At 47.1% G+C, this 14,310-nt stretch overlaps 1 pseudogene; it reads right to left on the bottom strand.

Annotated features, from left to right (window-relative positions):
* Window positions 1–6,333: 6,333 nt before the first annotated feature.
* On the bottom strand, window positions 6,334–8,686 carry LOC135821420 (cathepsin L-like; annotated as a pseudogene).
* Between the last annotated feature and the right edge of the window lie 5,624 nt (window positions 8,687–14,310).

The raw sequence follows: 14,310 nt of genomic DNA, 5'->3' as shown, positions 1-14,310 counted from the left end.
CAGGGATGTGCAGATGTGGTGCTGTTGTGGTGCTATGCAGGGAGTCAACTAAAATCAAGAGTCCGGGGTTATGGACTCTTGCTAAAATAGATGACTTGCACAAAGATCCGAGCCGCGAGTGAGACGGGGCAAGTGCACCCTGTGCACCCAGGCTACACTGCGGGCACCCTACACCACTGTACACCGTCTGTAGACGAGTAGTGTATAATTTGTAGTGTACTTTTTTTGTCAGCATGAATGAACGGTGCACGGATCAGTACCGTCACTGTCTTCAGCAGCTCATGAGTCATGCATGTGCACTTGTAGGGTTAGTGGAAGTAGGTATTGTACTACTCCCTGAGTGGAAGTACATGACTGTATTATTATGTGAAGAGAAGCCAGGCGTCCAAACCAACCCAAAATACTCTTGCCTTATTCTTTGGTGAAATAGTTATAAAAAATTGTCTTACTAAACAACAGTGAGCATAGAAGCAACCTCGATGCACCCAATAATATGGCATCCGGGAACAGCAAGTGTTGCACGAGGATCCCAAGAACACGTCAAGTTCCATGCTACCCGCCGCCATCAAAAGAACGAAGGATAACTGTGCTAGCCTAGTTCATATTCAATGTAACGCTAACGGTACGGGATATAGGAGCCTGTTGGGAAGGCGTGGGTGAGCTGTAAAATCTTGTACGGTTCGCACAGCACAACATACATGCAGCAGTTATTGCGACGGTTAACGTCGATGGACGAGAGTCATAAAGCACAGTCCATGGGGGTTGACGTTTCTGGGCTTCCTTTCCGAAAGGAAAGTTTTATTTCTTCTCAAAAAAGCAGAATCATGCTGATTATACCAGTCTGTTATGAAGACAAGGAAGCAGCCATGGACATTGTGCCATACTAAAGTAACGACAGGTAAAAGATAAAGCACTTCATCTGAAAACTCAAGGACTATCCATAAATACAGCAAATGATTATCCTAGCCTGGTAATGTCCAACTCCGTCATGTGAGCCATTCGGTGAGTTATCATGGGAAGCATAATGTTCGAAATGCTGAAATTTGAACAGTTGCAGTTGTGTTCGTCGCCACATAATGCCATCGCCAGTTCACATTTGAAATGTAGCTATTTTTACGTTTGTGTCCCTGTACACGGCATGGAAGTCTGAGCAGATTCAACTCTTCCATCGCTTCCTGATCTGTACAGTAGTGCGGTTGCGTTCCCGTTCCTGACGCATTGGTCTTCGCTAACCAGCATCATGAGCACTCCAATGGTTCCCGCCGCTCCTTCCGTATCGTCCCAGCGCGCCCCGTCAAAATGTGAATTACTGTAGGCAACGGAGCCAGTGTATGATGAAGGCGAATGCACTGTTTGATGATGCTCCAACAAATCCTTTCTGAGACTGAGACCCAGCCGGAGCCGCATCGTCGTCATTAGCAGCTAATCATGGGGAGGTATAATGTGACTTTCCACCACTCCCTGATTCAATCATAGTTTGCGAGCTTGCGCCAAACTGCTTTCTCACTAGAGCCAGGCATTGGATACATATGGCTTCAGTAAGGTTAACAATGCTATGTATCTGGCCTAAGTCCAAGTCTAGATACAGCTGCTCAGAGTCAGGGCTGATGAAGTGTTCATATCGGAACAAGTGAGACTTCAACAGTAGCTAGTACACATCAGGCCTGAGGACTTCGCAGCGTTTCTCCAGCACACTTGTTCTCTCCTTCAACTCAGATACTACTTGAAGTACTACTAAAGGCCATCTGGCTCTCACACTCAGTCCTTCCACCCCTCATTTTCGTGATTCGGGCTTCCACTCTTGACTCGGCAGGTTCCTGGCCTCTCCGCAGTCTGTCCTCAGGAGAGGGTCGCTCTGGAGCTAGTGCAGCCGAATCGAAGGGAATCGAGTTCTTTCTCAGACGTCCACAAACTTTCGTTGTGCTTGACTTCGCTTCCACTGCGGGAAAGTTGTCACACTTCAGGACCACGACGTGCTTGTTGCAGCCTACACCAATGATACTAAAATAATATTCCCTCATTTTTTCTGCCTCCCGGTCGGCCGGCTCGGAAAGGAACGTATGGAATGGGAGCCTCAGTTCCATCTCTCGTCTGCTAGTGTATTCAGGAGCGTAGCAGCGCTTCGGCATGACGATACAAGCCGAATCAAAACAACTCTACTCTCTAGCCAAAAAAAATAGCTCAGTGTTCGTCAGGCAAAAAGCGAAACTTCGAAAGTCACGAACTCAAAAGGTGGGGAAGTCAGAGTCAGAAGTACAGTCCAGAAGGTCCACTTGCCCCGTCTCGAACCCAGACAATCTTTGTGCAAGTCATCTATTACATGTTGTGAAAATCGACCTGCGCACCACGAGGAAACAAAACAAAAAATAATCATGAAAATGTCAAACGTGTATCACGGATTGCGCCGTCGATCGACGCGTCCCAGATCTGATAAAGTTGTCATAATTATTGTTACACTACAGTGTTCTCGTGGTATGTGTGCGCTCATTTTACTTTCTTCGAAATCATTATGATCAATAATTATAAGAGAAAAGGACATATGGATATGAGTTAAGAGTAACTCTCCATCACTGTAACATGATACTATATACAGTCAGAAAGTGCAATATTATTGCACTTTCTTTCTTAACTCGTATCCATATGTCCTTTTCTCTTCTACATTAATTTTATTTATGGCTCAACATCCGAGTTTCAAATCAATAATTATTGTAGTATTTCTCGCGCAAGCAAGTGCAACAACAACGCGCACAGAGTCCAGTATCGATTTCACGAAAGAGAACAAAACGCTCACAGCGGCAAACAGCATCCCAGAACTGGCCCACATAAAAAAAATTAAAAAAAAAAATTTCACGTTTCGCGTGAGACTCGGCCAAAGGCCCACATAAACTCGGAGAAAAGTCAAAACTGTCGAACACAGAGACATACATGTACATGATCACGCACAGTGACGTTGGCAGTGCGAGACAGTAGGGAGGTTCCGGAGTACGATTTTTCGTGCCAAAATCCGTAGAGGCGCTACGGATTTTTCATGCGTCGTTTTCGAGCAGTGAAATGTTCCGGAGTACGGAACTTCTGTGTTTGCCGTCATTGCCTAGGTTACGATCCCAAACACGTCACATTCCCGCGCTATGCCTTTTTATTTTGAATATTTGTACCGAAATCAAAACTTCCCGCGGAAAATCCATGTTTCTCGTACCAAATTTGTACTCGAAAAATCTTTCTGCACCCGATGACGCAAAATCTCCATACGAAACATGGTTCGTATGAAAGCCAGTCCACACGGATTCTCCGTGCCGAAAAATCGTATGGAGCACGCCTGGAAAAAATCCGTAGCGCCCACACGGATTTTCGCACGGAAAATCGTACCCCGGAACCTCTCTAGTAAACCTTGACAATGCCAGTACAGCAGAGAAGAACAGGAGAATGAGAATAAAGGGGACGACTGCTGCTACTGCTGAACACACTAGCTACAGTGTACAGTTATACTGGTATGCCAGTTGTCGGATTCAGGACGGGAGTCACATAATAAGTTCTTTTCTTTTTCTTTTCTTTTTTTCCTTCTCTTGCCATGGAGGGCTAACGCTTATTGAGTTTTCTCGCATTTGCACCTTTGTGTCATTATTGCAATTTTCGCTGTTTACTTTAGCTATCTTCTTTCTTTCTTTCTTTCTTTTTGCGCTGTTTTACCACCTTCTTACTGTATTTAATCCACTGTTCCTGTTCCTTTTCCCTTGCCTGTATTTCACCTGATGAGAAGGCTTGAAAGTATACTTGTGAAGACAAAAACTTTCAAGATGTTTGTAATGAGCCTGAAGTGTGTCCTTTTTATGAGTATTATCGCATTTTTGTCTCAGAGAAAACTGTTTACAGTGATATTGGTAAGAAATAGTAGTAGATATGGTATTAAAATATACTACTCCCTGGTAGCAATGCACCCCCAAGAACGGAATAATCTGATGCACGCCGCGCGCATGTATTTTCACAGCCGGAGTTAAAAAAAAACAAAAAACGGAACAATTTTTTTTGAAAATGCAATACAAATTTAATGCGAACCCAGAAAAACGGAACATGATTGTTACACGTAAATATTATGTTGGCATCAATTAAATATTTGTTCTATTTATCGCATGATTGTACTCAGCAGTCGCCACCTGGTGTGAGGAAGTTGCGCAGCTCACGACCATCGCTGCATCGCAGCCACAGGCCGCCTACTCCGCCTTCACACAGGGCCTGCAAAACAAGTGGTCCTTCCTCTGCCGGACCTCCTCCATCCCGCCATCCTTGCTTGAACCGCTGGAACACGCAATCAGCGGTCGGCTCATCCCGGCCATCACGGGTCAGGCTCCACCTGGGACAACTGTTCACTCCCTACTCTCTCTGCCTTGCCGGCTTGGGGGACTGGGTATGGCAGACCCTTGTTCAGTGGCTGAACAGTACACCTCATCCCGAAGGATCACGGCTAGCCTCGTGTCTCGCCTGCTGGAGCAGGAGTCGTCTCTTGGCGACTCTCTGACTCAGCTCCGGACGGTCAAGGCGACGGTTCGGGCCGAGAAGCGGAGCGCGTTCAAGTCTATGGCTGACGCTCTTCGCTCGGATCACCGGGAGCTGGCCCCTGTTCTCGACCTGGCCTCAGAAAAGGGTGCATCCAGCTGGCTGACCTGCCGCCCCCTCAGCCGCCATGGTTTCACACTCAGCAAGGGAGATTTCCGGGATGGCCTGTGCCTCCGGTACGGCTGGACACCTCCTCGGCTACCAAGCCTCTGCGTGTGCAGTAAGCCGCTGAATGTGAGTCACGCCCTGTCGTGCCCGTTTGGTGGCTTCCCGACGCTGCGACACAACGAGGTGAGGGACATCACCGCCAGAGCTCTGAGGCAGGTCGCTCACAACGTTACAGTGGAACCCCACCTCCAGCCCGTCACCGGAGAGGCCTTCCGCCATCGCACAGCTGTCACGGAGGAGCAAGCTCGGCTGGACGTTGCGGCTAGTGGTGTGTGGGGTGGCCGATTCGAGCGCATCTTTATTGATGTACGGGTGTTCAACCCTTTTGCGTCTTCGAATCGTGCCACCTCCCTCGCTGCTAGCTACAGACGCCATGAACAGGAAAAGCGCCGGAAGTACGAGGAGCGAGTACGTGAAGTTGAGCATGCCTCCTTCGTGCCCGTTGTGCTCTCTGCCTCTGGTGGCTATGGCAAGCATGCCAATGCTCTTTTCACGCGGATCGCCTCTCCTGGCTGAGAAGAGTAAGGAGCCATACGGGCAGGTTATCTCCTTGCTGCGCTGCCGCCTTGGGTTTGCCCTGGTGCGTTGTGGTGCTATGTGCCTGCGTGGCTCAAGGAGCATGTTTGCTCCTGCCATGCCTGAGGCTGCATTTACACGGAGACGAAACGAAACGAAACGGAACGAAAACGGGCTGGCCTCGAATCGTTTTCAAACCGTTTACACGAGAACGGCAAATCGTTTTGAACCGTTCACACGAAAACGGAAAACGGGCGAGCAGGCTGGAGTTAGTACGTGCTGGCTTGGCGCAAGGGCGGGAAGTGACACGTTAGTTGGAGTTGGTACGCGCTGGTGGTCGCAAAGCTTTTTAAAGGTCAGGTATTTCCCGCGAAATATAGTCCCGCGCGGAATGGTTTCCATGACCGCGCTCCGTTTCCAATCGTTTTCACTGTTTTCACCGTTTACACGAGAACGAAAACGTTTCAAAACACTTTGAAGTGCGTTTCCATTTCGTTCCGTTTAGGTATCGTTTTCGGGCGTTGTCGTGTAAACGATAGTAGTAAACGCAACGATTTCGTTCCGTTTAGGTCCTACTTCGTTGTCGTGTAAACGCAAATCGTTTTCAATCGTTGTCGTGTAAACGCAGCCTGAGTCCCCTGCTGTGCTAGTGGCGGCGGAGGCACGCATCCAGTGAACCTGCACAGTGCAGTGATCCTACTGAGTGACAGACTCTGTAAATACTGTATATGATGATTCGTTTTTATATATGTGTTGATTCTTCACAAAATGTGTTATTTTGCCCGTACAAGAGGCTCAGTTTTCCGTGTGACTCAGCTCACACACATGTACATGGCATTTGTACATTGTGTGTGCAATAAGCTGGGCCGCAAGTCACACAATCATGCTGCCTGTGTTTGGACCACACGCCACATGAACTGGCACAAGCATGGCAGAGGCCTAGAGGGGATACATGTACACTCATGTATATCATGTACAGCGCTGGCAACTGAAATCCGACTTGTCAATGTTCATGTTAATGTACATGAACAGACAGTCAGTGCCGCGTCGCTTCACTGTACACAAATGCAATGCACGTACACGGTTTTTTTGTTTGGATGGCTTTTTTAATTTTTCCCCCTCCCTCATGCTCATTGATTTCATCAAATAAGGTGACGCGAAACATAGAAAAAAACGGCGTGGCCTTATAGAAAATAAACACACTTGAGAGGGATGAGAAGCGTTTCTTCTGTAACTCTGAGTTTCACGGTTTTAACCGATCATCAGACAGCAAGCTGACCACAATTTTGAGAAGATAGGATTGATATAGGCTGCAAGCTTGGATCATAGCGCGAATGGATGATCCGGGCTGATAGTGTAAGGAAGATTGCGCCACAAAAGCAGCAGCAGCAGCTGTGGCGGTGGCAATCAGCTATTTTTTTATTTTTTTAACTTTGTTTTACTTCACAAAATCCAAACGGGAATGTCTTCCCAATGACAAAGTAGCGAAGATCTTAAGAGGGAAGAAAAAAAAAAGAGAGAGAGAGAGAGAGAGAGAGAGAGAGAGAGAGAAAAAGAAGGAAAGAAAAAGTGTGTATGCACTGGAAATGATAGTCAGCTGGAAATCGGATCCATTGTCAAACATGGCATTTGCTACTGTTCCATGTAGTCAACGAGCAATTGCGTAGGGTACTGCTGCAGCTTTGAAGGTCTCCAGAGTTGTGCTGGAGCGGACGTCTCCAGGTAATCTGTTCCATTTACCTGTAGCGTTGAAGGCGTACCTCGACTTGCCAGCGTTTGTTCTTGCAACTGGAAGACTGAGTCCGTCCTGCTGCTGAAGGCGGGTTTCTCTGGTCATTTGTGGAGTCATTAGTTCTGTGACGGACTGCGATGTCTCACCGCGTAGGCTCTTCCACACAAGAGCTAAGGTGTTCTGGTGGAAGTGCTCTGACACCTGGAAGACTCCCAGCCGGGTCAGCAAAGGTTCAGCTGAGTGTCGCGTGGGCACACCGTAGACAGTGCGGACTGCTCGATTCAGCAGAACCTGCAGCCTCCTGGTCTCAGCACTCGACAGTGAGCCACTGAAAGAGGGCGAGGCGTATAGGGCGTCTGGCAGTACTACGGAGGTCACGTACCGTGCCCTTGCAGCTTCACTGAGGCAGCGGCGTGCGCGCCAGAGTGCCCCGATTTTCTGAGCTATACTGATGGTAGATAAGTTACAACATCACACGACAAAGGCGTGTGCGAGCGCTTTTTCTTTGACGGCGTTGTCCCGGCGATGTGTGCTTAGGCGATCGGATAGCTGGCGTCCGTGGTGATCCCGCACATGTTGTCATGGTTACGTGCCGTCCTGATGTATCCCTTGTCTCCCCAGCTGGTACCCCAGGTGTTCTTGACCAGCCAGTAGTCCTGCTCTTCCTCAACAACACCGTAGCCGAAAACCAGGGCAGCGTGATTCGGGTAAGCGTTGGTGCACTTGCTGTCGATCAGGACTCCGTGCCTGTACTAGCGGAAATACGTCGATGAGGCGTCGATGGCAATCGACACTGGGCCAACCTGCGATACGACAGCCGGCAGGAACAGAAGAGAACACACAGAGAGTGAAGAGTATTACAATTACATGTATATGTTTCTATACATCACCGAATGCAATCAAGTGCTGGGAAATATATCACATCCAAAACAGACTGTAGCACTTTCCAAACATCCACACCGCTATTTTACATCATCAGATTTCTTTTAAAACGACAACAAGAGTCAATAAGCTGACCGGGAAAACTGCAACAGCCATGATGACACAGTGGTTGAACACAGGGAGTCTTAAAATACCGGTATTTTACGACTCCCTGGTTCAACAGACACGATGGTCCAACAGAGTAGAAGCGCAGTGGGCCGGCCAACAACACACTATGCTGTGGTGCAGCGAGCAGTAAAACAGACAGTTGGTGGACAAGCCATTGATTGTGCACTCTCATTGTAATATCTAAAACCAAAGAGTGGTATATACATGTATGATAAAGCTTTCTTATCTTTAGCCGGATATGTTCTCCTAAGACACAGCTTCTAATATGGGCCACCATGCAGAGAGTATTCTGTTATGTGTAAGAAAAGTACTCACCGAGGCAACAGCCTCCTGCAGGGCGCTCTCGGACTTGCGCGGCAGCATGTCCTTGTAGCTGGTGAGGGTGGCGCCGACGTGGGACTCCCTGAAGCGGCATGTACCGGCCTTGGCCGTGTAAGGGTTGCTCTCCTATGTGTCAATGCCGTGGTTCTCGATGATGTACTTGAAGCCATGGTCCATGAAACCTCCGCCACAGCCACGATCAGCCTCCTTTTGGTTGCAGTCAATCAGGTTCTGCTCGGACAGCGATACAAGGTTGCCAGTCTTCTTGAAGTGCTGGCCTTCGGTGGAGCCGGTTGTGCTGAACGCCCAGCTGGAGCCGCATGCACCCTGCGTGTGAGCACACAACATGCACACAACATGCACACACACACAACACACACAACACACACACACACACACACACACAAGTAGAAAGTATTATGGGTGTACCAACTAACTGATGTCATCGATGACGTCATAGCGATTTTACCCTAAACCGGGGCGTCTCACGTACGCGGGTCAAAAGGTTACACACTGTCTGCATCAACCGGTGAGTACCAAAATGTCGATAGTTTCCAACTCCTCGCGATGCTCAGAGTACTCACAGTGTGCTCGGATCAGGTGGAAGTTTCTGGAATCAACTAGAACCGGCGACAAGTTTGAACGGGACGCGGGGTCCATGGCCATCATCTTTAGCGGTTTTCATATGAATCGCACACGTTTCAAAGAGATGTAGTAGTCACGTCACCGCTTTACCCGCTTCACATCCTGAGCGGCGGACTCCATGATCATCGCGCAGAGTTTTAATGTTGAACTGCACGCATGCGCGCCGCACCCTTCAACCAACGAACAACTGGGCGGGGATAAAAGTGATTGGATCCACCTTGATCAGTCCCATTCAACTATCATCAAGATGCTTTTTTCTTGCTCTACATGCGGAAAGACCACGACCGGCCTCCGGTCGTTCCTGGACCACCTGAAGTCTAAAAACCACAGGAGGAAGCTGGAGGCCGGTCTGCAGCCTCTGTTTCTGTGTTCTTGGTAAGTAATCTGTCGTGCAATTCTCTTTATTTGAAATACCAGAGATCTTATACATGTTTTAATCTGTTTCCTTCCATGCAGCGACAACGAATGGCGTACATTGGCGGACATGAAGCCCCATATATCAACGTCAAGACATCTTCAACATTATACGGAGAAGCTGACCTCATACTACGGGGAAATACCGGCCAACAGCGTTATTACGCTGATACAAGCTGAAAATGATCTACTGAAATTATAATTAAACATTTTAAAACCAACATATCTGTGCTAAATGTGTGTGTCTGGATGGGGGTCGAGCACTCATTCGATTGCATGCTCCGAGTCGATGGGTTTGGCATGTCGAAGTGCAATATGATTGACGTAGTGGGTAGCTGCAAGTTCGTTGAACAGAGTGGAGGCAAACGTATGACAGTTGTTTGTTACAACGTTGTAAATACCCTTGACGAGATTGGAGTCGTAGAGGAAATCTATCAGATCCTGCAGATTAACATGTGATTTGTCAGCAATAATCTCCTCTATCGGAGTTTTTCGATTGGTGCTTCGATAGGAAGATCTCACGCTTGAACGAGTCTTGCCTCTGCATATGCTGACACCGTCGGTGGTTTTTTCCGCCGACCACCACCAGTTTCTCGTTTGAAAGACGACGAAAGCGTGGAAAGCAATAAAATCTGTCGGTTGAAGGTACCACATGGGAGTTTTGTAAATGCCCGCCCAGATGATGGTCTCTTCACCTACCAGGGGCTTGAGATAGGTTTTGATATCGGCGCTGTCGATTCTCCACGCATCTTGTCCGATTTTATTCATGTTCGGGTGGAAGTACACGGCTTTATCGTAGTTAGCACCTCCAAATTTGTGCACGAGCTCCGAAAGTCCGGACGAGATGTTCGTGCACGAGGCAGACAGGATGACGCAACCCTGTTGACAAATTGAGCATAATGATGCATGACGAAAGCAAGTAGAGTCTTTTTATACCGGCTCCTACGACCAATGAACACTCGTCGGCTCTGTATTATAGACGGATGCAGACGGTGCACCGACGCCCTTTCTAGAACATCATGGACCTGATGCATGCCAGAAAAAAGATGCTATCAATCTCGACAGCGCCTCCTAGGCGTCGACAGACATCTGATTAGTTTTCTGAAGAAAACAAACATTGGTGACTTTCTCTCAGCTCACTTCAACCTTCATCCCCTGCAAGAAACGTTGCATTCCCTGAAGAAATCCTGTTTGTACAAAAGTCTCAACCATGCTATTGCACTATCATGCCTCCTATTCGATTGCAATTATATCGTTCAGAAGCGTTTACGCACCTTCCTTCCACGCAGCATGGTGATTATTCTGTAATATTGTTTCGTGAACCGCTATAATCGTGAACGATTGCGAGAGAGATCAGCAAACTGGACGGCGCGATGCTGGTGCTTTCTGCACCAGTCTCTGGATGAGTTCACTGACATTCTGCGAAGGAAACAGCGACTACGGCGATTTCAATCCGCCAGGAGGCACTCGAGAACGATTGCCCAGGAGTTGCTGGTACTCCGTGACAATTCTCCATCGCATTTTGGTGTTGATTGCAGCACCAGGCCTTCTCTGTGTTGCGCAAGAAGCAACAGGAGTTCTCTGACGACAAACTTTGGACGCGAAATGCGCGAGTCGACTAGGATTTTGAAGCGTACCAACTCACTGATGTCAGCAATGACGTCATAGCGAGTTAACCCTAAAACCAGGGCGTTTAACCCTATTTTTTCCGATTTACGGTAAATTTGTGCGATTTAACCTAAAACCGGAGCGTTTTACATATGACGTCATCGATGACGTAATGCGTTTTAACCCTAAAATTTGCGTTTAACCCTAAAAGTCGGGCCATATTAACCCTAATAATCCCGGTAACCCTAACCCTATCACCATGGCGATAACCCTAACCCTATCACCATGGCGATAGCCCTAACCCTATCACTATGACGATAACCCTAACCCTAGTGCAATCACCATGGCGATAACCCTAATATTCCTGGTGACGATAACCCTAACCCCAGGGCTGTCACCATGGCAATAACCCTAATACTGTAGAACGGGTAATTTTAGCGACTATTAGCGTTTTCCCATTGTCAGCTGGTTTAGCGATTTTACTCACGGATCACCAGTGCATTACTAATGTCTCAACGGCGACTTGAAACTTTAGCGAAAATGAGTCGATCGCTAAATTCGCTAGGGTTTTTACGTCGCTAATATGACACGTTCTACAGTATTTCTGCTGACGATAACCCCAAGTTAACCCTAAAACCATGACGATAACCCTAACTCTAGGGCTATCACAATGGCGATAACCTGAATATTTCTGATAACCCTGACCCTATCACCATGACCATAACCCTAATATTCCTGATAACCCTATCACCATGACGATAGCCCTAAATTTTACTGGTGGTGATAACCTTATCACCATGACGATAACCCTAATATTTCTGGTGAGGATAAACATAACACCATGACGATAACCGCTAATTTTAATTTTTCTGGAGACAATAACCCTAGTAGCCCTCGTAACCCTATCACCATGACAATCATATTACCATGCCAACTCTACTCTTTTATGTGTGCAGGTGCTACAGTTGAAGAAGTCCTCGTACCATTGCTTTTTGTGTACAGATCACCACAACACTCAGCAAACCCTACAGTCCATTTCAAAACTATAGACGCGTAGGGTTTTTGAAATATTTCAAATTTGGCTGGAACGTTTTGAGATTAGTTTTCGGAATATTGCTCAGGTCCGCTCCACAATTACTCTCATATAGTTTCCAAACGATTGGATAACAGATGCCCTATTTGGAAAAAATTATGCACAGAGTGATCACAGATTTTATGTGGTATAGATGCTGGCATAACGGTTTTTGCCTAGGTACGCGTCTATAGTTTTGAAATGGACGTTAATAAGCATCTTACATGCATGTGTGTACAGGTCCTACATGTATATACCCTATTAGCAAATCGTGTTGTTATGTGCACAGATCCTATCGTTATGCTAACCCAATCACCATCGCAACCCCCATCATATCAACTCTTTGATGACAACCGTAATAACTCAATCACCATCACAACCCATACGTGTCTACAGGTACTGTAGAGTTGTTGAAAAAAATCCTCCCCCCGATTTACCTAACAGCAAGACTTAGTAAACTATTTTACTTACCTTGCACGAATTTATACAACAATTCAATCGGGGGGAGGGTCATGCTCATCGCCAGGTAAGATGCACATGTGCATTCACGCGCAGATGTATGACGATAGTGTTGCAGCTGCAAACGATGAAAAATTACCAAACAAATAAATATAATCTATTAGATGGACTCAGACTACGAGCAAGAATTGTGTACGATCGTAATCGGGTAGACATGCAATGGCCGACGATCACATACCTCGTACGAAGCAATGGCGCAAGGAGATGAAGAGGGATGTCCATCTCTTGTCCGACTAAACGACTAGGCTAAAATAATTCCAGGACTACATGAAAGAAAGGAACACTGTCACTACGAAATGATTTGAGGAATTGAAGATCGCTTCAATACACGTGCACACCAATTGCTCCGATGAGTTTGAAATTTTGCATCAAACCACAAAGTGTAGTCATATGGGATCTGGCTGGACTGGAGACTACTCTACTATAATACTATACTATACTACTGTACTTTATAACACTCTATCTCAGACTGCACGCAATTATGGGTTGTTATGATAGTTATATTGTCGGACTCAGAGAAGCACAAAGAGGACTGGGATAATTACAAGGAGAAGACTCGGAGAACAACAAGGAGAACCACAATAAAGGCACAAGGAGAAGCACTGGGAGAACTACACTGCGCAAGCGCAGCCTTCCGGGTATAACTAAAGAGCAGGGAGTCGTAAAAAAAAAGTAAAAAAAAAGTATTTTACGACTCCCTGCTAAAGAGGGGAAGAGAGGTGCATGCAGTGGGAAATAAGGTGAGCGGGAAAAGGGGTGCACGCAGTTAGTGAGACAGGGTGAGCGGGAAAAGGGGTGCATGCAGTGCAGTGCATGCAAGCAAGAGTACTATCAAGAGTCCATAACCCAGGTTATGGACTCTTGGTACTATACATGAAACTTGACCAGATGTACTCTTGATGCAAGGGAGTCAAAGGGTCAGCAGGGCAAAGGTCAGCCGGGAGTGCATGAATGGGTATGCCTACAGGGATGTGCAGATGTGGTGCTGTTGTGGTGCTATGCAGGGAGTCAACTAAAATCAAGAGTCCGGGGTTATGGACTCTTGCTAAAATAGATGACTTGCACAAAGATCCGAGCCGCGAGTGAGACGGGGCAAGTGCACCCTGTGCACCCAGGCTACACTGCGGGCACCCTACACCACTGTACACCGTCTGTAGACGAGTAGTGTAGTGTACTTTTTTTGTCAGCATGAATGAACGGTGCACGGCATGTACATGTACATGATCAGTACCGTCACTGTCTTCAGCAGCTCATGAGTCATGCATGTGCACTTGTAGGGTTAGTGGAAGTAGGTATTGTACAGTACTACTACTCCCTGAGTGGAAGTACATGACTGTATTATTATGTGAAGAGAAGCCAGGCGTCCAAACCAACCCAAAATACTCTTGCCTTATTCTTTGGTGAAATAGTTATAAAAAATTGTCTTACTAAACAACAGTGAGCATAGAAGCAAACTCGATGCACCCAATAATATGGCATCCGGGAACAGCAAGTGTTGCACGAGGATCCCAAGAACACGTCAAGTTCCATGCTACCCGCCGCCATCAAAAGAACGAAGGATAACTGTGCTAGCCTAGTTCATATTCAATGTAACGCTAACGGTACGGGATATAGGAGCCTGTTGGGAAGGCGTGGGTGAGCTGTAAAATCTTGTACGGTTCGCACAGCACAACATACATGCAGCAGTTATTGCGACGGTTAACGTCGATGGACG

Source organism: Sycon ciliatum, chromosome 7, assembly GCF_964019385.1.
Source record: "Sycon ciliatum chromosome 7, ocSycCili1.1, whole genome shotgun sequence".
NCBI lineage: Eukaryota > Metazoa > Porifera > Calcarea > Leucosolenida > Sycettidae > Sycon > Sycon ciliatum.
The sequence above is the reverse complement of the archived record's forward strand: the minus strand, read 5'-3'. Positions and strand labels throughout refer to the sequence as shown.